Source organism: Canis lupus, chromosome 23 (genome assembly GCF_048164855.1).
Source record: "Canis lupus baileyi chromosome 23, mCanLup2.hap1, whole genome shotgun sequence".
Taxonomy (NCBI): domain Eukaryota; kingdom Metazoa; phylum Chordata; class Mammalia; order Carnivora; family Canidae; genus Canis; species Canis lupus.
In genome coordinates, this window is record NC_132860.1 from 17001984 (window position 1) to 17017494 (window position 15511).

Consider the following 15511-nt stretch of genomic DNA (forward strand, 5'->3'; position numbering starts at 1 on the left):
GCCATGCTCTTCAAGAATACAACTGTTCCTAAAAAAATTAAAATAGATTGGCAAAGCTGCAACTCCATCCTTAGTGAAAAGATCCTTTTACACTGAGTTTAGTTTACCTTTAGTTCATCATCTCGCCTCTCTACTTAAAAGAACCTGTAAGCTTTCTCCTCAGGAGACTAAATACAAGATAGCAAAAACGCCTGCTGACCCTTCTGACCATAACAACTTCAAATCACACCTAGGTGCAGCTCCACTGGGTCAGAGGTGAGCGTGAGTTTCCAGGCGACCAAGCCAGCGGGGGATCCATGAGCTAATCACATAGTTCAGGGTCAGAGAGCCCTCACTGAACAGCAGGAGCTCCAGATTCCAGCTTTCCACAAGCTCACTCTCCTTGTGACCTTGAACCAGAACCAGACTTCTGTAACATGAGGGGGTGGACCCCCATGATCTCTGAAGGTCCTTCAAATGCCACAATTCTCTCTCTGCGCTTGTGGGAAGTCAAGACAATAAAGGGAGTGTTTGTGGTACTAATAGCCTTTGTATTGCTGGAGCCCAGCAGGAGAACGACCCATGAAGACTTCAGGTGAGCTGGAGCCAGGATGCCCAGGTCCTATAAGGGAGGATTATTAGCATAAGATTTAAGATTGTGGACTCTGGAGTCAGACCAAACCGGTCTCCTCCACATCCTGGCCAAAAGACTTTGTGTGAGTCTGTTAACTTTTTTGTGCCTTTGGTTCCTCATCTCTTCCTCAAGGCAAGTGTCAGTGGCTGCCTTCTAGACTTAGGTTAGCCTAGCTCTCTAGTACCTTTTTTGGCCTGAGGAACCATGAGAGTGGGGCAGGTTAGACTGCAGACTAAAGGCTACATCAGATTCAGTATCTTTTTATTCTCTGCCCTTACTGACTGGCAATGGGCCTCCATGAGTTCTCCAGAAGCCCACAGGCATCGTCAGTGAAGAGCACCTCCCTCTTTGCACCCATCAGACAACCTACATTGGGCTTCTTAGGCAGCTACAGCCTCAGGGAAAGGTCAGGCTTTGTGAGCAGGACTGGAGCCTCCAGGGGCTGGAGCCCAAGTCCCTGGGAGCAGCGGAAGCTGGGCAGCCAGGGAAGCAGGGTTGGCTAGGAGGATTTGGCTGAAATTCCCAGTACCGTGTGAACTCCCACTCTGTGAAGCAGGCAAAGAACCAGAGCATCCTTCTGATTTTACAGCTCCCCCGGGTCCAGCCCTACTTCTAGTTCCTCAAACCCCAGCCCCCATTTCCCATTGCTGACATGAACACTAGCTGAGGCCTTCTTGCACAAAAACACAAATGCTGTAGACCTAGATCCTGTTTTTCTTTCTGCATGCACACCCCTCCCCCAGCTGCCACACACATCCTCGAGGTCCTTAATCAGAAGCTGTAATCAAGACCCACAAAGAAATAAAACTTCCGGACAATGCACTCTGTGAGGTTGTGTCCTAAGTGTGTTTTCTGGGTTGGTCGTAGAACAAGGAGGGGCTCAAAGGAATGAGCTTCTAGCCAAGAGGTTCTGATAGGAATAAAAGCTGTCAGGATACAAGCCTGGCACCTTAAAGGAACACAGAATGACAGATTATCAGAGCTAAGAGCTAGAAGGGATACTAGATCTCATCTAAGACCCTCCCCTCCTGGGCAGGCAAAGTTCTGCACAGTGTGAACCCCACCCCCCAACAGTTACCTGGAAGCTTATTAAACCCAGATTCCTCTGCCAAGGCCTAAGCCTATTGAACCAGAGTCTTCTGGGATGGGTCTTGGGAGTTTGCAGGAGTAGCTCCATACAGGGGAACTCCCCACCTCACAAGGAAGTCTGTGCTGTAGTTGGCCAGATCTGCTTGCTGGTCAAGCTGCAACTGCCTCCCTGTGACTCCCTCTCAGTTCTGCCCTTCACAACTACCTATAGTGGGGTGAAAACCTACAGATGCAGGAAGGCAGTGTATGCATCTTCCCATAAGCTCTTCTAGGCTTTGCTCCCAAACCACTCTTCTGGGGACATACCCACCTGTCTCCTAATCATGGAGTACCACACCTGGCTCTGGGCCCCAGAAGCAGCAAGACCAGGACATCAACCATTTCCTGGCCTGTGACCAGAAACCATATCAGAAAGCTGACTCATTGGAACAGCATGGCTTCCTCAGAAATGCCTTGCAAACCTGAGGGTGCAAAGAGGCTCTGGTTAGCTCTAACAGCTGGCTCTAGTTTCTACTCAGACAGCCCCCATCCTCTTTCAGGGGTTTCTGGAAGCCCCTAGGTGCAGGTCAATATGAGCTCATAAGCAGACCTCACATCATTCACATCATCTGTTCCAGTATCCCCTTCTACCATTCCCTGGCCAACTCCTACTCCCATCTCCACTGTCTACAACACTTAATGCCAGGTACTATTCTACTGCATTAACTTATTTAATTTTCAGTTAACCTTATGAGGTAGGTACCATCATCTCCATTTCATAGCTGAGGAAGCTGAGGCACAGAGAAGTTAAGTACCTTCCTCCAAGATCATATAGCTCATAAGTAGCAGGCCCAGGATTTGAACTCAGGCAGTCTGGCCCCAGAGCCTATGCTCTAAGTCTCTACCCTGCACTAAGTAGTGTTAGCTTTGCCTCTGGGGCCCTCTATGAGATCCCTTGGTGCCTAGGCTAGGGAGACACTGTCCTGTGCTTTCAAAGCCCTGGTCTGAGATGGCCAACCTGGGCCCCTGCAAATGCACTGCCATGCACACTCCAAAGCACTGCAGCTTGTGTTGCTGTGTCTTCCTTCTGCTTGCCATCCACTCAGATGCCTGAGCCCATGGGGCCAGAAAATACAGCTCCATGTCACACATCCTGCTGAGACATGGTGCTGCCTATGCCTTTTTCATTCCTTTTTAGCCATCAGACAATAAAACAGCTCAACTCGATGTACATGGACTCCTAGAAACACAGACCACCATGTAATTCCTGGTTCCAGCCACACACAAGTTACTCTCTCTCTACATCTCCCTATGTGCCTACTTTGTGCTGCACTTTCTGATCCCTTAGACAAATTGATGTTTAACCCTGTTATACAGAAGCATCCTGTTGACTTAATATCACCGCAGCACTCAAATAACCAGTGGCATCTCCGCTCCCACCCCTATCCCCACCTTCAATTTTTGATTAACTGAAAATTAGGTTGGAATGTGCTCTGGAGAATCAGCCCTCTGTGTGTGGCCCTAAAAGCAAGGGATTGGCTGTGGAGCTCCTAGAACCTCTGACCACAAAGCTGCTGGGCCTCCTCTTTTGGCTCAGAATTAGAGATCACGTAGCTGCTGCCATGACAAATCTGGAATTCTCTCCCTGTTTGTGTCGGTGTAGTAGGAAACCCATCCTGGCTAACCACCATCAGTCAGTGGGCTGGACCCAGAGGGAGTTTGCTCAGCTGTCCTTTTAGGAGAGAAAAATACCAAGCAAGCTTCTCTAAGCAGCCAAGAAGTTCTGGAAAGGGCAGGAAATGCTTCTATTTCTTTGGGATGCAAGGTATAGATAGTGTGGCAGTGTGGAAAGAGCTAGACTTCATATCTCTGAGTGGGACCTGAGGTGAGTTACTCATTTTGCCTGTTTCCTCATCTGTAAGCTGAGCCTTACAGCAATAGCTTCTAACAACAGTAAACTTTTAAGGGAATTTTACTATATTCCAGCCACTGTACTAGGTTTTTTATACACTTTATCTCATTTAATTTTCAGAATATCTCTGTGGGATAGGTACTATTATTATCCCCATTTAGGGATGAAGACTCGAAGCACAGAAAAATAATGTGTACTAGCTAATACAACTAAGTCATTGAGCCTAGAATCAAACCTCAGGCAACTTGACTTTAATTACCAGAATAATATGTACAGTGCCAAGCAAGGTTCTCAGCTCCTAATAGGTTCTCAGTCTAGTATAGCACAAAACAGTTTTCAAAAAGTTTTTATATATATTACTGCGATTGATGCCCTAACCCGACTGTGAGGACAGTGATCATCATCCCCAGGGAACTAGAAGTTCAGAGCAGTTAGGTATTATATCCAAATGCAGGAAAGAAGCTAAACATGGGGCTCCTACCATGTTCTAGGCTAAACTCTTTACATTCATTGTCTCAGATAACCTTCATAATGCCCTATAAATTAGCTGTGACTATATGTAGTTTATAGATTAGGAAATGAAGGTTTGGGAGGTTAAGTCAGTTGTCCAAAGGACATAACAAGGATGCAGCAAGATTCTACTGCCTCATGGGTATAAACTGAAGAAACAAGGCTAGAATTTTTTTTCTTCTTTCTAGTCCAGAAAATTCCCCAGTATACTGCAACAGAGTTTGAGTACACAAGAAAGGGATAACTATTCACTTACATGTGATAGGCACTCAATAAATATAGAATTGAATTTACTCAATATAGTTGACCTTGAACAATGCAGGAGTTAGGGACACCAAACCCCTTGCACAGTTGAAAATCTATATAATTTTTGACTCTCGAAAAACTTTACTAATGGACTACTATAGACTTCTATATAGAAGGTTTTTTGTTTGTTTGTTTTTCAGATTTTATTCATGAGAGACACAGAGAGAGAAAGAGAGGCAGAGACACAGGCAGAGAAGTGGGCCCCATGCAGGGAGCCCGACCTGCAACTTGATCCTGGGTCCCCAGGATCATGCCCTAGGCCAACGGCAGTGCTAAACCACTGAGCCACCCGGGCTGCCCTGGAAGGTTTCTCATAACAAAAACAGCCATGAACACATATTTTGTGTGTTATATATACTGTATTCTTATAATAAAGTTAGCTAGAGAAAAGAAAATGTTATTAAGAAAATCATAAGGAAGAGAGAATACTTTACAGTACCATACTATAAAAAAACACATGTAAGTCTAACACATGTTGTTCAAGAGTTAACTGTAAATGTTTATTGAATTCATTCAACAAGTGTTTATTAAGCACTAACTAACCAAGGCCCTACTCTCAGAGAGTTTACCTCCCAGTGGATTTACAATCGAATGACAATTTTTTTTCTGATCTAATTTGCTTTGTGTTCCCTTATGAACTTCTCTGAAAAGGAATTGGGGGATCATTGGTCTATGCTATCCCCAGGAATATCTAGTGCTTAACAATATGCTTTACCATGTAAGGTAGGTTGCCAGCTTTTCTCTTCATTTTACCTTCCCTTGGCTGTTTACACCCTGTCTTCACTGGCCAGCAACCTGGGGTTCTGTCTATACCTCCTCAGAGACCCTTTGGGAAATGTGTGAGAAAAAGGTTTGGGACCCAAAGAATTAATTTCCTGTAAGGAATGGAATGAAGACAAAATAGATAGTGCATGTAAAACACTGGGAACTTGGTGATAGCTTTGCAGAGTGGGGACATGCTCCCAACTCTTCCAAGGCCCAAGGCTTCCTGTGTGACAGGCACTGCTCTAAGCACTTTATATGCAGTAGCTCACAACAACTCTAGGAAGTAGGTATGATTATTCCATTTTACAGATAAGAAAACTGTAGGTAAGTACAATCCAAACACTAGAAACTGACCAGTACCTTGAATGTCTAATCTAGGATTTTGAATTTATCCACTTACTACCTTTTCCAAGAGCAGCCTCAATTAAAATCTTCAATGAAATGTCTTCAAATGAATTATCAGTAAAACATTAAGATCTGATGTACAAGATATTGGAGCCATCTATTGGGCACCTGCCATATGGTCTCATTCCCTTGGGGTAGATATTATTATTATCTTTATTTTATAGATGAAGAAACTGTGTCTCTGTGAGGGTAAATAATTGTCAAAGGCCACATAGTTGTATTGTGGTTGAGTAGAGATTCAAACCTGATTTTCCTGCTAAAGTGTTTCTGTCAGCTTTGCCTCCTTTCTTGGCCATACCCAGCAGTAAAGCCTGTGTCATGGACACCAATGGCCCCAGGCATGGGGGCAGGAGTAGCAGTTGCTTGATGCCCTATACTTTATGGAAAAGAAACTTGGAAAGGCCAAGAGAACAGTTCCACCAGGATGGCTTCTAGTAATTCTGGTCACAGAGTAAGAACTGTGAGATTGTAGCTTTGGAAGTACCTAAGAGAAAGCAGAAAATGTTTGGAAATTTTGATTATTACAGAAGGACAGAAATGTATATTAAAATTATTTGTCTTTAGTTCCTATAGTGAGGAAAGAAGTAGCTTACTTTTTGTTTCTCTGATTCCCCTGTCCATCTGTACATAAGCTACTTAGGTCAGGGGTTGTGTCTTTTATGTGTGTATCTCCAGTTCTCAGCATAGGCTCTAGTATGTGTTAGGAGCTCAAGGAAGGATGGATGAATGGATAAATGGGCAGGTAGATGGATGGATGGATGGATGGATGGATGGATGGATGGATATGTGACAGGTTGGGTAGATAATTGGCTGGCTGATTAAATGCCAGGATTGGAGAGAGGAAGAAATGGAGGCACATGGGAAAAAGAGGGAAGAGGAGAGGATAGAAGATGATGATGAATAAATGACTGGCTGGGTGATACACTCTCCACTGAATAAGACTAATAGGCATTGCATGTATTTCTACACTCCAGGTGTCTGTTGGCATGAGAGTGAAACCAGTGATGAAAAAGGCAGGATAATCTAGTGGTTGTTGATCCCTGGCTTCTAGAAATAGAGTGGACAATGCCAGGAAAGAGAGTTCACCAGAGGCAAGGCAGGTACTGGGTGCACAGGGGGAATCCACAGGGTGGGCACTGGGGAGCTTTAGGAGAGCCAGGAACTGGTCCTCAGTGCTTGGCAGGGAGGAGCCCTGTGTCCAGCAGACTTCGGCAGAGGCATTTCTGCTCTCTCCCATGCTCTTAGGACTTGCTGCTGGAATAATCATTTTCTTGTGAGTCCCCAGAGTCCTTTTATCCTATCACAAGAGCACCAACTTCTCTTTGTGGCCAGGACCCCTCTCTACAGAGGGACCTGTAGATACAGCCACCTCTAGGCTATGAGAGAGGGACCTGGAGATACAGCCACCACAGAGCCCCACCTCCACCACCACTCCCACAATCAGCAGCAGCATCATTATTGCTTTATCTTGTATAATCCTTAAAACAAGCCTGGAAAATAGGGGTTATTATCTCCATGGAATGTTTGAGAATATGAAACTCTGAAAAGTTCAATAAAGTGCCCAAGGTCATCAGGTGGGATTCCAGCTCAGGTTCCCCAGCTTTATTACCTCACACTGGCTTCTAATAGGGTCCTTCACCCCTAGGTTATCTGCCAGGGCCCAAGTGCAAGAGATAAACTCCCCAGCCCAGCGACGGCTGGGGCTGGGGCTGTTGCTTAGAGCTTCCTAGTCCAGGCCTAGTCATGTGACATTGGGGAAAGGAAGATAATATTCCCGTCTCTGACACTGGCCTATATTTATCCCTGCACCCAGGCAGTTAGGAAACTGTTGCGCATTCCTGGGAATTTATGAGTGAAATAAACATTTAAATGTTTCTATAAGGTTTATTTAAAGAGAACAAAATGTGACCTGCTGGCTTATTATAGGGTGAGATTATGGGGAGACGGCCCAGGCCCCCAGAACTTGGCTGACTCCAGGGAAGGAAATGGACCCCTAGGGAGGCTGGGCCCATGAGAAGGTAAGGGTATCTTTCCTCCAGCTATGTGTTCTAACTTGTACTGGCTGGAGGGCTTCCTGGAGGAAGGGGTTTGTGAGGGAGGGGGCAGCTTAGAAGAATAATGGAGGAGTGTCAGAATGTCCTGCACATACCAGGAATGAGGGGAGGTGAGACCAAAGACCAGGGGAAACAACTGTAAAAGTAGCATGGTGGAGTGGAAAGGCCAACAGGCCTGGTGCGTAGTCCTTCCCACTATTTACCAGTTGTACAGCTCTGTACAAGTCTGTTTTTTCATTGGTAAAGTAGGGATTAAAGGAGAAGAAAGAGAGAAAAGAAATGCATCCATCACCTATTCCATGCTCAGGGCCTTCACCTTCCTCTTCACAATTTGATGATATCAGGAGGCATTATCATCCCCAATTCGTATTTGGATATCCTTAAGTTCATTTGCACAATTGCTAGAGAGGATGAGGTAAGGAAACATACTAGAAGTGTCTTGACAGGGCCCCACACATAGTAGGTCCAAGAAACTGTCACTCTCCTTTACCCACATTTGCCCCTTTGCTTCTTGTGTCTGTAACCCACAAAGGGTATCTCTATTTGGTCTGAGAAGCAGATGGTAAGAGAGGAAGTAGAGCCAGGCAAAAGTGACTTTGGAGATGGGCTTCTCTGAAGGTCACTGATTACAAGACCACTAGAGCTTGTGTGGTCAGATGCCCAGGGGTGGTGCTCTGTGGCTCCATGACCAGAAAGGTGAGACCCTCCTGATTTAACTCCAATGGTTGGCCAGACTCAAAACTAAGAACAATCTCCTAAAAACCAAACTCCAAAGTAATTAATTCAGCCCCAAAGATAACAATAACAGAATGTAACATCTGACACTTAATGAGCATTTACTAAGTGCCAGGTGCTCTTCTATGAGCTTTCCATCTGGAGCTGTAGATTTAGCAAGTGAAAAATACATTTATGTCCATGCAATATTTGGGACCCATTCAACACTAAAAAAAATTATTTGTTTTTTATTTGAAGTTCAAATATAGCTGAACCTCTTGCATTTTAACTGACAATCTTATTTCCATATGAATCATTTAATTCTTGTGACTACCCTGAGCGATAGTTATTTTACAGATGAAGTAGCCAAGGCACAGAGAAGCAAGGTAACTTGCCCAAGGTCACACAGCTAGTAAGTGAGAAGCTTTATCATGCATGAATTACTGTGGCTCCCAAGCCCAAGGCTGTTGAAGTCCTAAAGCCGGTAACTTCACTGGCAGACTCGTGTTTGGACACACCACACCGCAAGCTTCCTTGAGGCCCTGTCTTCTGTTTGGCAGCTCAGAGTGCAAGCAGGGAGGAGTATTTACACTCACCACACACACCAAAATCTGGCGGAATTCACTCCAGAGGGCCCCTGGAATCTCCCCACACTTTCCTAGGTTCCTGTCTCCCTAGTGCCTGCTGAACTGAAACAGACCACAAAAGACTGAATGTTCCCCACAAAAACAGTTTTGCCCAGAGCTTGTTCAACCATTCTGTGTACTGATTAAGGAAAGAACACTTTGATTTTATTTCTGTATATTTTGCACACATTGGAAGGAGAGAGTGAGGAGCATTCCAGGACATTCCATCAGGGGATTAGAGGATTTCTCCCTGATTGCTTTGTGCCTCCTGGTTTTTAAGCAGCTTTGAATTGTGTGTGTTTGTGGTTACATGCTTGGCACTATCCACCTGTGGCTTGTTTCTGAGTTTCTGTGTGAGGACCTCTACCCTTCTCTGAGTGAGAGTGCCTGCAGCCCCATACATGACAGCCACCTCAGGAGAGCTTTGCTGAAAGTGGCCTTTAGCCAGGAGGCAGAGAAAACTTCCAACAGAATGCAGCTCCTCCAGTATGTTGCAGACCATTTATGTCACAGTCAACACTAAGGGTACCAGGCCCTGGTGGCTATCTGGGGTGAGTACATGGGGGTGTGGATGGGGGTACTTTCCCCATTCCACATCCCATTGTGCTAACTGGGAAGCATTTCAGAGGCCTGCCTACTTCACTTTTCTCTTCCCAGGCCCTAGCATAGACCATAATACATAATAAGCATTTGGTAAGTTTGCTGGATAAATGGAGAGAATAAAGTGTAATGATGCACAATGTGTACAGAACGATCTCTCTTAGACTCTAAGACTTTTGAAAACTGAGTCAATCATAAAAATAAAGGTTAGACAATCTGTACAATAAGTAACTGGATGGAGCTGGAAGAGTAAATTGAAGAGGAAGGGGGAGGAAGAGAGGCTTTAGGTGGGGAGGGTAAGCAAATGAAAAGTCAAAGGGCAGAGGTCAGAGAGGATGGGATTTAGCATTCCATGTCCTTTGAGAGGTAAGCATGGAGAATGGAATTCTTTTTGTATTGCTTTTTTTGTCTGCTAAATAATTCTTTAAATCAATCTTTCTCAGGGCCTGGACCACATGGATCACAGATTCATTAGGTTTCAGGTCAAATGGTTTAACTTCAGAGTCAAATCATAGGTGGTTAGGAGAAGCGTGCATTTCTTTTTATCTCCTAGGGATATTAGTATTTATGAAACTATCTCCCCATTTTTATGGCTTATTTTTATATCTTAGATTTTATTGCTAGTTATTTCAAATTGCTTTGGGAAATAGGTAGTGTGTTAAGAAAATTAGGTCAACAAGTGAATTGTATTCTACTTACTTAGCAGCCTGAATATATGAAACTCTTGGAGGTATATATTATAATCCCATTAGTACTACCACAAATTTTCTTCAGAATGCAACATGAAGAAAGTGATGTTTGGTTCTCCTGCCTCTTTTATGTAGACCTGCACCATCTACATTAATGCCGGCTGGGAATTTCATAAAAGCCCACCCCAAGGGATGGATGAACCATATGATATAATGAGCATGAAAATGATCTGTTAGCCAGAGTGCATGTCTTCCTGCTCACCCGAGGATTCATACAAGAAAGAAATTCTTTAAATATGAAAAACATGAATAAGTTAATTTCTAGACCTGAAATTATCGCAGTAAAAATAAACTCCACCCAGGGAAGGAACTGCAAATATACTCTAAGAACCTAAGTGTTTCAAATGGAATTTCCATGGCAGCAGTTATCCATAAGCTATATAGAAAGAAACCCATCAAGTGGATATGGGACTTATGCAAGATGAATAAATTCTAGAGATCTATTGTATAGCTTAGTGCCTAGAGTTAACAATACTGTATTGTAGACCTAAAAGTTTGCTAAGGGAGTATATCTTATAAGTGTTCTTATCACATCAATAGCAACAATAATAGCAATAAATAAATAAAAGGGCAGGAATAAATTTCGGGAAGTGATGGATAGGTTTATGGCATAAATTATGAGGGTTTCACAAGTGTATACTTAGCTCTAAACTCATTAAGTTGTATATATTAAATATGTATAGCTTTTCATATGTCAATCATACCTTAATAAAGTGGCTATTTTTTTAAAAAGATGTCATAAGTGGAGGAGGCTTTAAGCATAAGCCTCCCGTGCTCCAGAAAACCCAAGACAGGTTAAGAATCATGCACCAAAGGGGCAATTATTTGGATGCCTTCAGAGCCAGGCAGGGAGCACAACTGACTGAAGCAGGCCAGCAGAAACAGACCAAGGCTTACTCTGCAGAAATGTAGACCCAATATTGCTTGGTCTCTTGTTTTTTTTTTTTTTTTTTTTTTTCAGGAAAAGCAGGAAATCCAGACCTTTATGGGAATTCTTCCAATTATAAAATGTTGACAACTAATATAAAAACTTACAAAAACTACTCACAATAAACAGCTCTCCAGGTCTCTAATTTGTACCTCAGAGAATTTGTAGCTCAGAGAATAGGCTAATCCCTAACTGAGATCCAAGAAACCACATCAACAAGAAACCCTTGTAGTGACATGAAGAGAAGCCTCTGGAAAAACTTCAGCCCTTCTTCCTGCTCACTGGAGAACCCACACAATAGAAAATCTCTCCATTCCTCCCTCTTTACTAGTTCTCCCAGTAAAGAGCCCTGGCTCTGCCTGGCACCTGCTCCTGGCCTTACCTGCCCCAGCTTCAGCCCATGACCTGCCACTTTGACACCATGATTCCCCTTTTTGACCTTAACAGCTCTTCTGGATACTGTCCCACTGTGTGTCATCAGGCCCCTCACCATGATCCAAGATCTTCCTGCTTCTCTCCTGGCCCCTTGGAAGGTTCCAGCCTCTCTGCTGCTTGCTGGCCTCCTACAGGGGACAAAAGGTGGGGAGAACTGAGTAAAGCCATCAATCATTTTAATGATAATTATGATTAATGGGTATTTGTAGATCATATGACACTTATTAAAGTGCATGCACATTCATCATTTCATTTTATTCACATAAACTTCTTCTGAGACAGAGCAGGCCTTTCATCATTTTATACTTATGGGAACTGAGACACAGGGTAACAAAAGGACAAAGTGACCACCAAGAGTGACCATCATTAACCCACCAAGTTTATAGTATCCATCAAAAGAGCTGTTGCTCATTTTTTTGAAGCTTCCTGAGGATCTCTTCTAAAACAAGTCCTTGGCATAAGGACGGATATCTGTGTTCTTTGAGGGACTGGAGCTCTAGACTTGTGAGTATAGGTTGGCCAGTCCTGGTTCAGCCACAAGCATCATACTGACTCCCTGTCACCTTGGTCAGCTGTGGGTATCCAAATGGAGAGTAACACAGCTCCAATTTCCTGGAATCTTCTCAAAATTCCTAGGAGGAGGATGGATGCTGTAATAATTGGACCTCTTCCATCATCTCAACCAATGTGCTGATGATCCATGATTATCCATGAATGGATCTCCTGTCAACATTTCTATGTTCTCTCTTTGGGTGGTCAAGTTATTCTCAACCTGATCTTCAGTGTTCACCATCTACAAAGCCACAAAGATCAAACTCACTGGAATAACACTCAATAACCATCAAAAGATGACTCAACCTTTTATTCTACTTCCATTAATTGCCTCTAAATTAGGTTCCTGGCCCCAAGTTCAACATGTGTGTGTGTGTTTGTATGTGTTGTACGTTCCCCTTATCAACAAGCAATTATTTGACATCAGCAGAGTGTCCAAGAACTCAACTCAATTCTGACACTATTTACCTGGAGATAGAATCAGATCCATAGGTAAAGGGTTCAATCCTACTGCCCCACCTCGACAACAATCACAAGTCCAGGCTGTCACCTATGCTTCTGACAGATGGCTAAAAATCAGAGGTTCCCATGATTTTCTCCTCAGGTGTGATAGTTTGCTAGAATAACTCATAGAACTTAGAAAAACCCATTTATTCACTAGAGTAATGATTTATTACAAAGGATATTAAAGGATATGAGTCAATAGTCAGATGAAGAGATATATAGGGTGAGATGCTGAATAAAGGAGCTTCTGTCCTTGTGGAGCTTGGGATGTGGCACAGTGGCATGTGTTTTGGTTCCCCAACATAGAAGCTGTCTGAATCTTCTTTTTTTTTTTTTTTCCTGAATCTTCTTCTTTTGGGTTTTTATGGGGGCTTCATTATGTATGCATGATTAATTAGCTCATTGGCCATTGGTTATTGGTTCAACATCTAGTCCCTCTCCTCTCCCCAGAAATCAGAGGGTGGGACTGAAAGTTCCAATCTTCTATCCATGGTTGTTTCCCTTGGTAACCAGCTTCCATACTTAGATGCTTTGCAGAAGTCACCTTTATTAGTGTAAACGCAGCTGTGGTGGAAAGGGTTTCTTAGAAATAACAAGCCACCCATTTCACCTTTATGGCTCTGAAGAGAATTTAGGAATTAAGGACAAGAGATCAAATATTGTAACAAAAGGTTTTCCCTTTTCTCTTATTGCTCAGGAAATTCCAAGGGTATTGGGAGCTGTAAGCCAGAAACTGTGAAGATGAAAAACAAATGTATACAAAAAATATATTTTGGTCATTTGAGTGACCAAATATATATATATATTTTATTATAAACCACAATATTGCAGTCTCTATCCCTGAAATTTCCTATCTTACAAACCCCAGAGTCCATGCTCCAATTACACTGATAAATCCCTAATGCCCAGTTATGCCTTTTCCTAATGCTGTTCCCTTTGCCCAAAACCTTCCCCCTAACATCTTTGCCTTATAAGCTCCCATTCATTCCTCAAGACCTAGCTGAAATATCTTCTCTGGAAAGTCTTTTCCAACTCCCCTGATAAGTTTTCTTTCCTTTCTTTTGAGCTTTCACAGAATGTGGTCCATTTCTTATCACCTTAAATTGATTATAAGAATTCATTACTTCTCTGTATCCCTTGCTTGTCTGCGAGGTCTTGAGGGTCTTTGTTTTTTAAGCTGCTCTTGGCACATGATGGGTAACTAAAGTGTTTTTGTTGAATAAGAGAGAAAAGTAATCTGACAGTAATGTTAACTATTGAAAATACCAGTCATGTACTAGGTGTTTTCTCAATATTATTTTTAATCTTCACATCAACCTGGTGAATCACATTTTATAATTACGGGGCACAGAGAGGTTAAATAACTTGCTCAAGGACACAGCTAGTGGATGATGAGCAGAAATTTGAGCACAAGTCTGTATGATTCTTATAATAGGCAATACTGCTTCCTCCAGCTTCCTATCCAGCCAAAGTCCTTGTCTCAACTTCCCTTCAACGTGCCTAGGGATTCCAAGTGCTTCTTCCTCCTCCAATCCCGGCACCTCCCTCCAGCTGAAGAGGTCCTGGAACACAGGGATCTGGCATTCACTGGCGGGACTCAGAGACACTTCTCCAGTTTACCCAGCCTTATGTTTGAGAACAAGAGAGGGAAGAGAGGGGAAGGAGTGATAATGGGAAGAGCTGATTTTGCTAAAAACTGTAGGATTTAAGAAGTCTAGATAGCACTGTATGGAAACCACTTAACAACAAGTAATAATGTGAAAAGGAGAGAGGGCCTTCTTCCCACCTTGCAAGGAGTTAATACTTACACACTAAATGCTCAAGAACATAGCTTAGCCCTGATCTGCAATGGCAGCCCCCAGGCCATGGCTTCAGCAGTGCCAGTAGAAGTAAGAACACTTATTGCTCAGAGGCTCTAGAAAGACACAGCACCCAGAGAAAGTGGCAATGGGAACCCACTGTTCTGAAGCTCCAGGAAGCCATAAAAACAGTGGGAAGTGTTGTGACATGCTTGAGAGTGCTGAGAGACAGGCTCTGGCAGGAACAGTAGGGTATTCACAGAGAGCCCTGGCAACACACACTGGTAAGGGGGTGCCAGGAAAGAAGAGAAGGAAAATGATGAGGAGAAGTATGAGAGAACCCCTAGAGAGACTCCCAGACATACCTAGGAACAATTCTTAAATGGACATACTGCAGTAGTAGGTGGCACCTACTCCTATTTTTATTACCAGTATACTGAGGTGTAGAAAATGCAGGCTGACGTGCATCTTTATGGACTTTATTATGTATCCTATATTGCTTTCATTTACTTGCTCATCAATATTTATTAAAATTCAGATATGGTTTTACCATTCACATGGCCATCAAAGTGTAATAGTACACCGATTTCACTACAACCTGGAATAGAAGGACTCTTCCATGTTTGCTGTTAGTTTTGTTTTGTTTAGTGACTTTGAAATACCTTAAAAATCTAAAGACCAGCTAATAACTTTTGTTCTAATTTCAAAAATGTGCATTTATTCAGATAAACATTTTTGAAGGTTACACAAATTAAACTGCACATTCCATGAACCATTAAACAAATCATCTTTATCAAAATGTCACGATTACCCAAATGTGGGATCTCACTGTATATCAAGAATCTGTGGGTGCCACCACCTGTTCTCCTGGTCTCCTTCCCCAGCCTGTCTGGCTGCAGCCTGAGGCCTCTACACCATTCTTTTCCTAGATTGTTAGTGAAGACTAACCAGGGATGGCTTAGAGGTTCCTG

General features: G+C 43.1%; 1 protein-coding gene across 8 annotated transcripts in view; it reads left to right on the top strand.

Annotated features, from left to right (window-relative positions):
* The window catches only part of IRAG1 (inositol 1,4,5-triphosphate receptor associated 1), a 125406-nt gene that overhangs the window by 47857 nt on the left and 62038 nt on the right, over positions 1–15511 (top strand). The window lies entirely within an intron of this gene.